The following is a 13,842-nucleotide window of genomic DNA, read 5'->3' on the forward strand; positions in this document are numbered from 1 at the left end:
TACCGTCTGGGTGATTTGTGTAATACAACTTGTAGTTGGGAATCCGCATGTAGTGTTTTTCTGTAAAGTGTGTCTCAGAAATTAATAATATATCAATATTTTGGTTAGGTATGAATGTTTTGAGTTCTTCTATGAAAATAGAAATGAAATGAATTCTAGCTTTCAAAATTTTAACGATTTAAAATTTGTAGAATTATATATAATCTTAATATTTCTAATTATATTTCATCAAAATTTCCCACAGAGGAATTTATGTCATTACGATTAAATAATGAAAATTTTTTGATATCCCAGCTTTGCATTCTCAGTTAAGTATCATTTATGAAACAACTGACATGAATGATAAAGAAATACCCAGAAATCTGGGATTTCTTTATAACTACTGGTTTAAACAAGTCGATGTGTGAAGTGGTCAAGTTGTGTGAATTAGTACTATTAACTATCCCAGCCACAAGTGCATCAGTTGAATGAAGTTTTGCAGTATTAACCCTAATAACACAAAACATTCCATGAATGTTCCTAGAATGTACACACAGGACATTGAAAACATTCCTGGAATGTCCCCAAATGCACACGAATGTCCCTGGAAAGTCCCAGGAAAGTGCTGTGTCAGCATTTTAAATATTCTTAGAATGTTCTGTTGGAACATTCCATGAATGTCTACGAATGTTCTTTGGACATTCACAGTCTATTTTTTAGACTGAATGTCTTGTTGGAACATTCCATGAATGTTCTTTGGACATTCACAGTATATTTTTAGACTGAATGTCTTGTTAGAACATTCCATGAATGTCTACGAACGTTCTTTGAACATTCACAGTATATTTTTTAGACATTCACTGAAATGCATCGTCAGTAATGTGACAATACCTCCTATATTTTTTTTTCATGAGGTTTGCAGGAGACGTAAAACATTTTTTAAGGTCACTTTCTGTTTTCGTACGTATTCTGACTTTTTTTGTAGTAAATAGATAGTTGAATTTACTGCAAAACAAGTCAAAAAATATATGAAAACAGGAGGTGGCCGAAACAAGTTTTTAGTCTATCTTACAAATCTCTTGAAAAAAACAGATAGGAGGTATTGTCACATCACTGACGATACGTGGCCATACCAAATAATACATCCTTGATAAATATAAACATTTTTATTGCAAAAAATCTTTACATACATTTTTTAATGTAATTTACTGACATTCTTAAATATTATAAAAAAATGTGTCACATTTGCTTTGTAAACCTTTCTTTTGCTTTTCGTAGCCACATATTCCGTTTCCTTTCTGGTTTTTTGTAGACCACTTCTCTCAGCTGATTCTAAAAGAAAATAAATTAAAAGGTAATTTTTCTATCCTTTACAATTAACAATCAGAAGAAATATTATTTACAGGTAATAATACGCATAAATAATAATAATAAAAAAATAAATATTAAATAATATTTAAATAAATAATAAATAATATTTAATAAATAAAATAATAATAATGAACATTTTGTATTTTGACAACGACATCCAATGTGGAAGTAGAAACCTTAATAAAATTATTTTTTCAAGTAAATTGTGGCTTATTTCCCCATTAGAATAGTTAATTACAAAAAAGCCACAAAGAAATAGATTTTTCACAAACAAATAAGTATTTAGTATTCATTATATTTATTGTTTTTATTATTTACTTTAATGTCCTACTGGTACATTATTTGACAAATAATGACATTTCGAAGTCTGTTAAGTACGATATAACGCCCTTGGGCATTAAATTTAAATAACGACTTAGATACTGTCAAGTTGACAAATATCAACCTAAGTAAAACTATGGTTACCACAATTACGTTACTACTGTTACTGGTAAATGTACTTATTTAAAAACTAATCAATTCAAAATTCATTCAAATTTTTCGCATATAAAGAATAATTTAGTCGGACATTAAAAGTTGAAGGCACCACAGGTATTATAATAATAACGCTTTCGGTCAACGTATATCCCTCAGGCCGAAGGCCCTTGTTAAAAACACCATTGACCTCAAGCGTTATTATCCTTATAATACCCTTGGTACCTTAATAACTGTAACATAAGATTATACCTTAATTCTTGTTTTCTATTTCTGATGTTTTTATTTATTTACATTGAATATTAATCTGTTTTGTTGTATAATCTACTTCGCAATAATTATGTGATATATTTGACTTAAAATGAATTCAAAAATTTTTTGTAGTTGGGCAACAATGTCAACTTAGATCTCCGATGTAGATAATGAATTACAACAGTATCTATATTGTACGGACTATATTATTAATTAGGTTATGCATATACCTGTGTGACATAAGCTATTGGAACAGCACAGTCTCTCAAACGAACAAATGAAAGTGAAGTTCTGTCAATATCTTTTTCTAAAAAGTGTTTTGAACATACTCCTCTATTAACAAATCTGATCTATACTTCATGTCTTCTTCGCAGGATCTTCTGGAAAGCTAAAAATACAAAATATATGCATTACTAAGCATTATTAACAAATTTTAGTTTTAAATAAAAAATATGATTAATGAACTCACAAAATATTATAAAACAGCTTAGAAATTGTTTATTAGTATAGTCGGTTCCCCAAACTCAGACACAACTGGCTAGTGATTTTAGTAGGTAATTTTTTTTGTTTTTGGCCAATTTTGCCAAAATTACAGTAATTATTAACTATTTAGTTATTATTTTTTTTGCCAATTTTACCAAATTGGCAAAATTATTTACTAAAATCACTAGCCAGTTGTGTCTGAGACTCGGTAGTACTGAGACTGAGTTTAGCAAATCGACTATAATATTCTGTGTATTCATTAGTTGGTACTGCATATTATAGTGTGTGGTCTACCATCCTTTTAGTTTTATTTAGTTTTAATTATTTTAGTTTTACAAATCCTTTTGTTATTATCTCTATTTACTATTTTAGTTAGGAATAAGCGAAGTTTGTGGCTTATTCACAATTATTATTAAAATAATAAATGGATATGACCAATTATCAACTTATAAAATAAAAATTCTTCTGATTTATGCTTTTTATTCACTTTGTTATATCTACGTTACTTAAAAGATTTTTTATGAATAGTATTATTAGGGTATTAATAGTATTAATTTGTTTTCTGAAATACAGGGCATGCCTTCGTTTACATATTTGCATACTAACCTTTTAATAGGGCTTTTCATTCACAGTCATTTGTTTCGAGCTTCTGTCATAATTGAAACGTTATTCCTGCAGATTTTTTTATCTACATTTGTTTCTGCTACACCAACTGCGTTAAAAACAGGACACCATTTTATGCACTATGTTAATAATACTATTAAAGCTATTATAAAAGTATCCGAATTAAAAAAATATTCTTAAAAAGCACAAATAATACAAACGTTCCACGGCAAGGCAAGGCCGGGCAAGGTGGCCAAGATGAGATGAAATGAAGATGCCAAGATGGCCGAAGCGAGGTCGTTGGTTGGTCGTTTTTAGTCACGTGATGCCCTCTCAAGCGCCATGCACAAAAATATATGCACGGCGAATTTGAAAATGAACGCAAAAGAAATAAATATAAATAATGCCTCTCTTGGGTTTTGCATAAGTTATAAGTATTTTTTTATTAACAAAATCGCATTCCAAATTGAATACTCGCGAACAATAATTTTTATTACATTTGTATGTTTATAGTATTGTATTAATTGAACTTGGGAAACTCTTTAAATTTGACATATTATTGCACTGTAGGCCTAAAATGTCACTTAGTTTGTCTGGTATGTTATAAGTAATGTTGTATCTGTTACACGTATGTATTATTTCGCAACTTAAAATATAGGAACATTGGTAGTATGTTCACAGAATGTCTTATGGTAACATTCCAGGAATAATTTAAACAAATGTTCACCGAATGTTCCCTAAATGTCCAGGACATTCAAATATTGATAGAACTTTGGTAGTACATTCCTGGAATGTTGTGTGTTGTTAGGGAAGATGCATTAAAAGTTTCAAATTAAGAGTTTAAAAGAAATTCAACAAGCGAATATAGACTTTGAAAGTTAGCCCTATTATCCATTAAAAAAGACTTCATTCAACAATTATCAGAAGTTGATAGGAGAATAGACCTCGAGTATAAATAAGTGTCATTTTAGTGAAAGTTGTGTGTTGTGGAAAATGCCTCGGAGTATATTTTTTTAAATATGATTCTTCTTTAGAAAACCAAGCCCGGCGCGAGGACTCAAGGCCCGAGCTAGCAATACAGATCAATGATAGGTCACTAGTCACTAGAAATAGCGGGAATAGAGTGCCTCACGCATTCACGCGTCACGGATTTAGTGTGTGAGTCCTTGTACGCAGGACGTCTCACATAATTAAGTACTTTGCTGATAGAGAGCCCCTGCGCATCAGAGTGTTATCAGGTGGAAAGTTGCTCGACCCTCGACCCTTAAGAAAATATTTTTATATCCTTATTGAATCGCTTCCCCTTTCGAAGAAGTCACCGCACGCCACTGCAGCCGTTTAAACTTGAGTAATATCCTCATAAGAGTGGTAGTAATTCTGTAAAACTACGAAGTTTTCAAAATTTACACATTTTTTGAGACGTCGTATCATTTGAATAAAACTTTTGAGATAATTTTTTTAATGAAACAGCATTTAGTACTATGTTTTAGAAGAAATTTGTGCAAATTTGAGATTTTACAGTTAAAATTGTATTAGTACATTATTGTATTATAATAACATAACACATTCTAATTAATTTTTAAACAAAATTAATTTAAGTCCCACTTATAACTATAGAACAGCTTTGATGTTCATCTTTCATTTCCAATTTGTAAAATTTATTTTGAAAGATTCATTAAAAAGTTATGTTAAATTTAGTCAATCACAGGCTCGGCTAAACGCTGCCATCCAGTGAGGTAATGGCTCGTATGAATAAAAATGAGAATGTAGTTTATACTCCAAATGTTGGAGTATATACTCCATCTACTCTTATGTACTGTGAGTAGAGACTCATCACATCAAAATATTTTTGTTCATATGAAATAGAGGATAAACTTTATACTCATACTCATACTTATGAGAACATACTCGTGAGTTTATACTCCGTTTTTATTCATACCACTCAATACCTGTGAAAATGTGACAACTTAAAGAAGCTGTAAATTTAGTTTTTGACAAAAATCTTTATAAATCTTTTTTTGTGTAAAATTTTCTAAATTTTTCAATGGCTAGGTCAGTTTTTCTTATAAAATTTGTAATTTCGAAGGTGTTTTTAAAAGGAACTAATTTTACAGTAAATTTATTTAATAAAAAATTAAGTACATACTCACTTTTGGAGTAGAACTTTTTGATATGTTATTTATTACACATTAATGAAATTATAAAAAGGTCTATCTTCTTAGTTTTTTTTTCCGTAAGTAAAAACTACATTGATTTCACTCATTAGTAATGTTCAAATTTATAAACCAGTAGTATTTTAGTAGTAAATATGGATGAACTCTATCAAATTCGTACCTCTTTCATTGAAAAGTCGTGCTGTATTGGAAATGAAATTATTGTTCAAGGAAATTCAGTTGCTAACGAATAAAATCCTTATAGCAAGGTATTAATTCCCTGTAGATCGAGACTTCTCCTAGTAATTTCATAATTATTCTGAAAAGACGAGCTTCTACGCGTGACCTCTGGCCTCAGAGAAGATATCATCGCACGTAGACTGCACTTTTTGCTTTCTTCTCTTTTTGCTCTCACTGACGACGCTTCTTTAGGTTCCCATAAATCACGTTTTGCAACCAACTTCATTACAGAATTGATTACAGCGGTATCGAGAGGCATTTATCATTATTTATCATTAAATTGAAAAAAATGCGTTAACTATATTGGAACAATCACTCTTAATAATATTGTAGCCACGCGGTTCTATAACTACAACAGTGCACCGCCTTTATTAGTTCAAGTCAATTAGGGAACATTTTTATGTTTTGGTAAGGCGGAAATTGGAGTGGAGGATGTAATGGCAGCTATTAAATAATCCTATTTCTGGTAATTCATTTATCGTGATATTATATGAAGAAATAATATAAATATTTTCATTTACAATCAATCTCGGCCGTTTTAAAATCCAAATATAAAGACTACTTACATTTTCAGTCAAAATAGGTTTCGATGTGGACGTCAATACGTTAGTCCCAAAATATATATATTATCAAATAGCAAAGTGGACAGTGGAAATGAGTGGAATCACTTTTCACACTGTGAAACTTGAAGATTTTAGTCAGGTGAGAGGAGAAAGAAAAGCAAAGTTGTTCACTAATCCATATATTATTGGAGACGTTTCGTTCCGTGTTTACAGAACATCATCAGTCCATGTTATGTGAAGTGGTTATACAAGATGTTATAAGCATCAAGTCTGAAGACGGGGGTGGTTCTCCAATTAGTCAATTTTACATAATAAAATGAAAAATTTGAAAAATGTATGAAAGCACGAAGTTGTCTTTTTTAAAGCATTTAACATGAGTGTGAAAAATGAAATCTCCAAAGTGGGTGTGAAACAAACCACTTGGATCAGTGAATTAATTAATAATATATAAAATTAATTATTTTGGTCGACATTTAAAAAACGAAACACATATAGACCCCGAGGCACGTCACGACACTAATGAACTATTGCACTTGTATTAGACCATAATTAACACTTTTATTATTAAATGAAATTTTATTGAATCGTAAATATTATCCAACTTAAATCATTTTGTTAATTTGTATATCACTCAGCTCATGATAGCCGGCAAGCAGTTAACTGCCGGCTACCATGAGCTGAGGGATATACAAATTAACAATTAGGCCTTTAAGCCCTATAATCGTTTTGTCGTTTTACACAAAGTCAATGTAAATCATCGCAAGTCCAATGAAGTAATAAGAAAACGATCAAGAGTAACTATTATATCTGCAGATTGAATAAGTAGCACATTTCGATAAATATATTTTGACAACTAATAAAATATGAACTGACATAACTATAATATATAACATTACAAAACAACTGCTATAAATAGAGGAGGATACTATAATCTCCCACGCTATTTTGAACTTAAAAAAATAGAAAAGATTTAAAAACCTAAATCTAAAATCTTGACTTGAAAAGTCGAATCCCTTCAGATCTTCTTAACTGTGGAAGATCATTACGTTCTTCAACAGCAGGTTCATTAATGGGTACCAGTTCATTATCAGGATGATCAGGTTCTATCATTGGATCTACATTTTCGCTGATTGGATTTGGATGTAAATGGACTGGAGGTTGGATAGATGGCAGAAGATGCAGGGGGGTTCTTGATACTGTGGCTGATAATGAGTTACTTCTGGTTCGTTTACAAAAGTTACATTCTTTTTAGGTAACATGGTTTTACGAATTTGGTCAATGTGACGTTTTAAACAATAGCCATCATCAATTTGGACTTGGTAATGTAACAATCCATACTTTTTAACAATTGTGCCAAATTTCCAAAGTTCCTGGTTACCTTGGTAATACCGTACTTGTACTGTCTCCCCCACATTTAATTGTCTTGCACCATTGGGTTGATTTTCTGATCTGCTAAGTTTTGGTGGACGTAGTGCGTCGAGCTTGATTCTTAAACATCGGTTCAGGTACATTTCAGCTGGTGATTTTCCACAGGAAAGTGGTGTCACTCTATATTTTAAAAGATTTTCTTGTACTTTCTTACTCATGGGTAGACGATCAGTAGACATAGCTTTTAGTCTCATTTTTAGGTTTGAACGTTTCGTTCAGCTAAGCCGTTTGTAGCAGGATGACCAGGAGCAATATACTTTTGAAAAATACCATGAGTTTTTGAAAAAATTTTAAATTCATCACTTACAAAAATTGTAGCGTTGGCTGACACCATAACTTGAGGATATCCGTGAGTAGAACATATCTCTAACAGAAGATCGATGGTTTTTTCTGATGTTGGCGCATCCCTAAGAACTTTGATTTCAGCCCATCGTGATTTAGGGTCAACCACAACAAAAAAATAAAAACCTTGGAATGGACCCGCATAATCAATATGAATGTGGTCCCAATTTTCTGTTAGAGTATCCCAGTGGTGTAGTGGAGCTTTTGAAGGTGATTTTCGAATTTCAGCGCAAGGTTGACATGACTTGACCATAATTTCAATGTTTTTGTCTATGTTTTTTCAATAGCAATACTTTCTTGCAAGTTGTTTCATCTTTGTAATGCCTATGTGAGTTCTGTGGAGTTCTGATCGGACCAGTCGTTGGAGTTGAGTTGGAATAACAATTATCTGACCATTAAAAAGGATCCTCGAACATCTTTGATATTTTGATAGGTTAGATCGTATGTTGAAATTTCTTTTATTAACTCATGACAGATAGATTTAATTTCTTCGTTGAGAATTTTTTCTAAAGAAGATGAAGGTTGATTGATAGAAGCTCTAGAAAAACAGTCGACGTTAACGTGATCAGAAGATTTTCTGTATTCGACTTCGTAATCAAATCCTGATAAAAATGATGCATATCGAAGTAGTCTAGCAGAAGTCGTTGAAGGTAATTTTGAATTTTGATGAAAAATTCTCGTTAGAGGGCTGTTATCAGTGATGAGTTTAAACTTACGCCCAAAAAGATATATGAAGAAGTGATTTACTGAAAACATAATTGCAAGTGCTTCTCTGTCTCTCTGACTATAATTTTGGGCACATTTGGTAAGAGATCTCGAAGCAAATGCGATAGGCCTTTCGATTCCATCAATAACATGAGATAGTACCCCTGCAACATCGGTTGGACTTGCATCACAAGCTAATACTACAGGCAAACTTTTTTTTTAATTGCCCTTTTGCCAGATTTCAGTAAGAGCCTAAGAAGGTATCCATTGAAATCTGGCAGGCAGCGGTGGAAAAAAAATCTTTTTTGACATCTAATGTCACGGAACAAGACACCCTGGCGTCCTCTGGCCAAGTATGACACTAGGCCAGAAGACACCAGGGTAGTGCCGGATTAATCGTATTTATTTGGGTCACCTGATGAGAGGTCATAAATACGCATTACTTCAAAATATAATGCAAGGAAAAATAGAAGGAAAACGGAATTCAGGCCGTAGAAGAATGTCATGGATGCGGAATTTGAGAGAGTGGTTTGGCTGCACCACTAATGAACTTTTTAGGTCAGCTGTAAACAAAGTCAGGGTAGCCTTGATGATTTCCAATCTCCGATAGGAGTGGCACAAGAAGAAGAAGAACCGTATTCCAGCTAAAACCTTAACCACCGCTCCAAAGTAGTGGTAAAAGAAACCAAAATCCATACACCGTCCTTGGTTTAATTTCCTCTTCTGTCTTCCTGTTCCTTCTTCTTCATCACCCCCGAGATCAGACAGTGCACCTCTCTCCATTTTCTCTCCTCTTAACATCACATTTACTATATTTCTTTCATCCAGCCTGAAACCCATCCGCCTCTCGAAGTCTCCTCTCTCATTTGTCCACCTCTGACAGTGAAAGAGGTGGGCGTGAGCGTCCGGCACCCCACAAATAGCACAGTTCGCCGAAGCTGATTTACCTGTCCTATTTGTGTAGGTGCCAAAGCTACCATGCCCGGTCAGAAACTGCGTCAGGAAGAAGTCCAGTTTCCTGAACTTACATTCCCACCACGGCCTCAGATCGGGAATAAGCTCCTTCGTCCACCTTGCCTTTCCGCTATCACTCGCCCATTCTCTCTGCCACTCCTCTATGGTTCTCTCTCGATCTTCATCATCTATATTTCCATCCATCCTCCTCGCATACACTCTCGCTCGCTCTTTACACAATAAGACGATCGGTATCACCGCTCCAATAGCATAAAGAGCCTCGTTTGAGGCCGTCCTATAGGCACTGGATACCCTGAGGAGCATTCGTCTTTGCGAAGTCTCCAACAGCTTGGCGTACTTCACTGTATTCAGCACGCTGCACCACACGGGAGCAGCGTATGTCACCACCGACTGGAAAACTCCATTTAAAACCTTCCTTTTGGCACTACATTGGCCTCCAATGTTCAGCATTAGCCGTACCAATACCTCCAGACTTCGGTTCGCCTTCTCCACCGTCTTTTGGACATGTACTCCAAATCTCAGTCCTTCCGACAGCCAGACTCCGAGGTACTTAACCGATTTAACTGGTATAACCTCTACCCCTTCCACTAAAAATCGAAGAGATGATTTGTCTCGGCTCCCTTTGAGAACTACCACCTCAGTTTTCTGAGGTGCTAGTTGTAGATCGTTCTCTCTGATCCACCTACTAATACGACGTAGGGCTGTGTTAGCCGCATTAACCATCTCCTTTTTCTGGCTCGCCTTCGCAACCAGTGCGAGGTCATCGGCATAAGCTACAAGAGTGCAACCCCTCGGCATCTGTAACCTCAGCACCTCATCGTACAGGACATTCTAGAGGGTGGTACCCAGTACCGAACCCTGCGGAACACCTTGCGACAACTTGATGCTGGTATCCTTCTCCGTTATGAACCTGTCAGTAAAGTACCTGTCAACCACGTTGACCAGGTACTCACTGACACCCAAATCTCTTAGTCTGGACATGATTTTTTCCCATGATGCCGTATTAAAGGCATTTTTGACATCTAGCAAGATGAGAGCCACCCATTTCTTTGTATCCTGCGTGACTAAGCAGGTCACTTCTGATACCGCATCTATGGTGGACCTTTTGGTCCTAAAACCATACTGACGATTGCTTAATGCATGCTTTTTTTCCAGCTATCGCTCAAAGCGACTTTTTACCAGCTGTTCGTATAATTTAGCTACCGAGCTAAGAAGGCAAATTGGCCGAAAATGCCCTCTTCCTCATCCCCTCTACCTTTCGGGATAAGGACAACCTTAGCCTCTTTCAACCGAGTTGGGAGCTGCTGATGTTCGAGCAGTTCGTTTAGCAGCCTCAGGAAAACCAGCGGGTATCTTTGTGCGGCGATCTTTACAGTTTCCGACATGACTCCGTCTATGGCAGGTGCCTTTCGGATCTTTATCCGTTCAGCGGCCTCGCGGAGTTCCAACTCAGTAAAGGATTCCGCATCTACAAAATCGGTAACCCTTTCACGTCTATTGTTACGGGTTAAAAGTCGCTAAACAACTAGAAACGATTTTTATAAATCAGATTGTCATAATTTTTACTTTATTGTCACAAGTACTGGCCTAAATAATTATAAAAATCAGGCTTCTATATTGTCTTGAACATTAGCTGCTATCAAGCCATTTTTAAGTCCGAAATCATATAGGAAAATCAGGCATGAAGTAGGCTTTAGGTATAAAATGGCTACCTGTCTAGTAAGTGTCATCTCTTTGTCTTTACCTGTCTAGTGTCATATCTTGTTCACTTTTTATTTACACTTCATGAGGACAAGTTAGTGTTGTCCTATGAAACTCCTTGAGGATATTTAATCAGAACTAATCCAGATAATTAATTAAGAAATATTCAATTTTATGAAGTTGAAGATTGTCTTGCTCAGCAAGGATTTAAAATTTCTGGATATTTAGGTCCTCAAGACCTTTCTTTTTGGCCACACGCTATCTTTAAGGCCAACAATTTTTCTTTCTCTCCAATTCATTTGAATGTTGTGAGTTTTTTTTTGAAGCACCCTTGTCCAGGGTCGATATACATATATAATATAACCTGTATAATTGTGAAGTATCCAAGTATATAAATGCCGTACGACATCGTCCACGTGTATAACATCGACAAAAGAAAACATAAGGTAGGATCAATCCAATACTACTCTTAAAAGAACGTTGTTTTGCCTGTCTAAGCCACCACACCATACAGCAGTCTGACCAATATCTCGGTTTTGTTTTTTTTCTTGTAAATACATAGTACCTAAATATAATATTACATAGTTTTAAGAATTTTAATATGGGTGTACGCTGAAAAGAATATTCTTAGAGGCAAGCATAAACTTTATTTAACCTTTTTACCTCTTTCTGTTGGTTTTTTTATATTTTCAATTAAGATTAATATGAATTTTATAGTTTTGGTTAGTAATAATAAATATTTTTTGATTTCTTATTATTATTTTTTTTGTTTGTTAGAAAATAAAAGTAGTTATTTACCTTCGCATACTTTCAATAAAAACTAGTAACATCGGCGAAGAGTAACATTTGGCGCTCCAGCGTAAAATTTTTTGTTATTATTTCTTTATTTTATAGAGCATTGAGTATTATTACATATTTAACAGATATTTTGATATATATACTGCTGTACATAACTACTAGTAGGCATAAAATTTTTGATTTTTATATGGCATAGTGGCGTAATATTAATTATTATTACATATTTCACAGATATTTTGATATACACTGCTGTAAATAAATATTATTAGGCATAATATTTTAGATTTTTGTGTTTTGTGGACACTTTCTAGATTTCTTGCACATAAATAGTTAATTTTATTCCTTTATTTCCAATTTACAGGGTGGCTCAAAATTTTTGTACATCATAAAATATATATTGCATAGTATTTTATCGGTTTTAGTGTTCGGATTTAACCCAATAGTTGTGTATTGACTTACTACTAGCTTGCATAACTTAAAGTGAGATTGTATCGAGCATCGAAACAAAACGGACGTGTTGGCTCTCCGTGTTAACAAAGAGTTTTTCAGTGCTGCAAATAACTATATTAATAAACAATTGAAATAGATAAGATACATCATTTCCGCACCGTCGAGGTGAATGAGAGTGTCTTTTTTCGCGTGTTATTAATAAAATCGAAAGCGATAAAATAGCAATTAGTGATAAAGTGATCAGTCAATGGAATGAAAAAAAAATTACCAGATTTTCGGCAGTCTGAGTAAGTAGTTAATTTCTATTTGATAATTATTTTTGTTAAATCATTAAAAAATTCTGAATAGAGATTCCATATAAAACTGTGCTCGTGACTCAGTGTAAAATGGAAATTCAAGTAGAAACACAATAAAATGTTTCCACAACCTTTATCCCAATCGCAAAATGAAGCGATATTATTACAGCAGAATAATGTGCTGTTTATGTTTAAGAACAACCTCTTAATATGTTCATGTTATCATTTAGACAGGATGAAAATATCGATAAAATATTCGGAATTTCTGATATATTACAAGTTAGAGTTCAGATTTTGCCGTAAAGAAAATCCAGACTCGTGCCTCAATGCAAAAAATGCCAAGCTTTTGGCCATACGCAAAAATATTGCGCAAGGCAACCACAACGTGTTAGATGTACCGGAAAGCACCTGAATATCGATTGTGATAAACCTAAAAATGCCCAACCAAAATGTGTCCACTGTGGAGAAAGTCATCCTGCAAACTACAGAGGATGCATGGTAGCAAAAGAAATGCAGAAGTTAAAAGACAATCGAAATAAGAGAACTACAATACCTAAACAGCCGCAAAGGGTGCAACAGCAGAATCCGATATACAAAACAAACGAAAACAAAAAAACCTACAGCCAAGCCGCTAGAGGTAATCTAGAAATTGAAAGTACTAACCCAAAACACAGCTCAAACATTGAGAGCACTCTCCAACAAATACTGGAAACATTGACCAAAATGGATGAGCGCATTACTAGATTAGAATATAGCACCAAAGGAGCTATTCCTAAGAACTTTAATGCCAGATAGTCTGAGGATAATGGAATGGAATGCAAATGGACTACTGCAGCATCAACAAGAACTGCAGACTGTCCTAGACATTGAAAAAATTGATATTTGTCTCATTTCTGAAACACATTTTACAAATGAAACCTACATTCATTTTAAAGGATTTAAAGTATACCATACCTTACATCCAGATAATACAGCCAGAGGTGGTAGTGCTATCATAGTAAAAGAAACTATTAGACATCATCAAGAAAT

At 34.1% G+C, this 13,842-nt stretch overlaps 1 long non-coding RNA gene across 1 annotated transcript; it reads right to left on the reverse strand.

The window, feature by feature from the left end:
- Positions 1–1,130: 1,130 nt before the first annotated feature.
- LOC126879288 (uncharacterized) lies at positions 1,131–2,849 on the reverse strand. Its single transcript, XR_007696028.1, has 2 exons — positions 2,307–2,849; positions 1,131–1,311 (listed from the first exon to the last, which is right to left on the reverse strand). It is a non-coding gene; the product is annotated as an uncharacterized LOC126879288 (long non-coding RNA).
- Between the last annotated feature and the right edge of the window lie 10,993 nt (positions 2,850–13,842).

The sequence above is a fragment of the Diabrotica virgifera genome, chromosome 1 (genome assembly GCF_917563875.1).
Source record: "Diabrotica virgifera virgifera chromosome 1, PGI_DIABVI_V3a".
NCBI lineage: Eukaryota > Metazoa > Arthropoda > Insecta > Coleoptera > Chrysomelidae > Diabrotica > Diabrotica virgifera.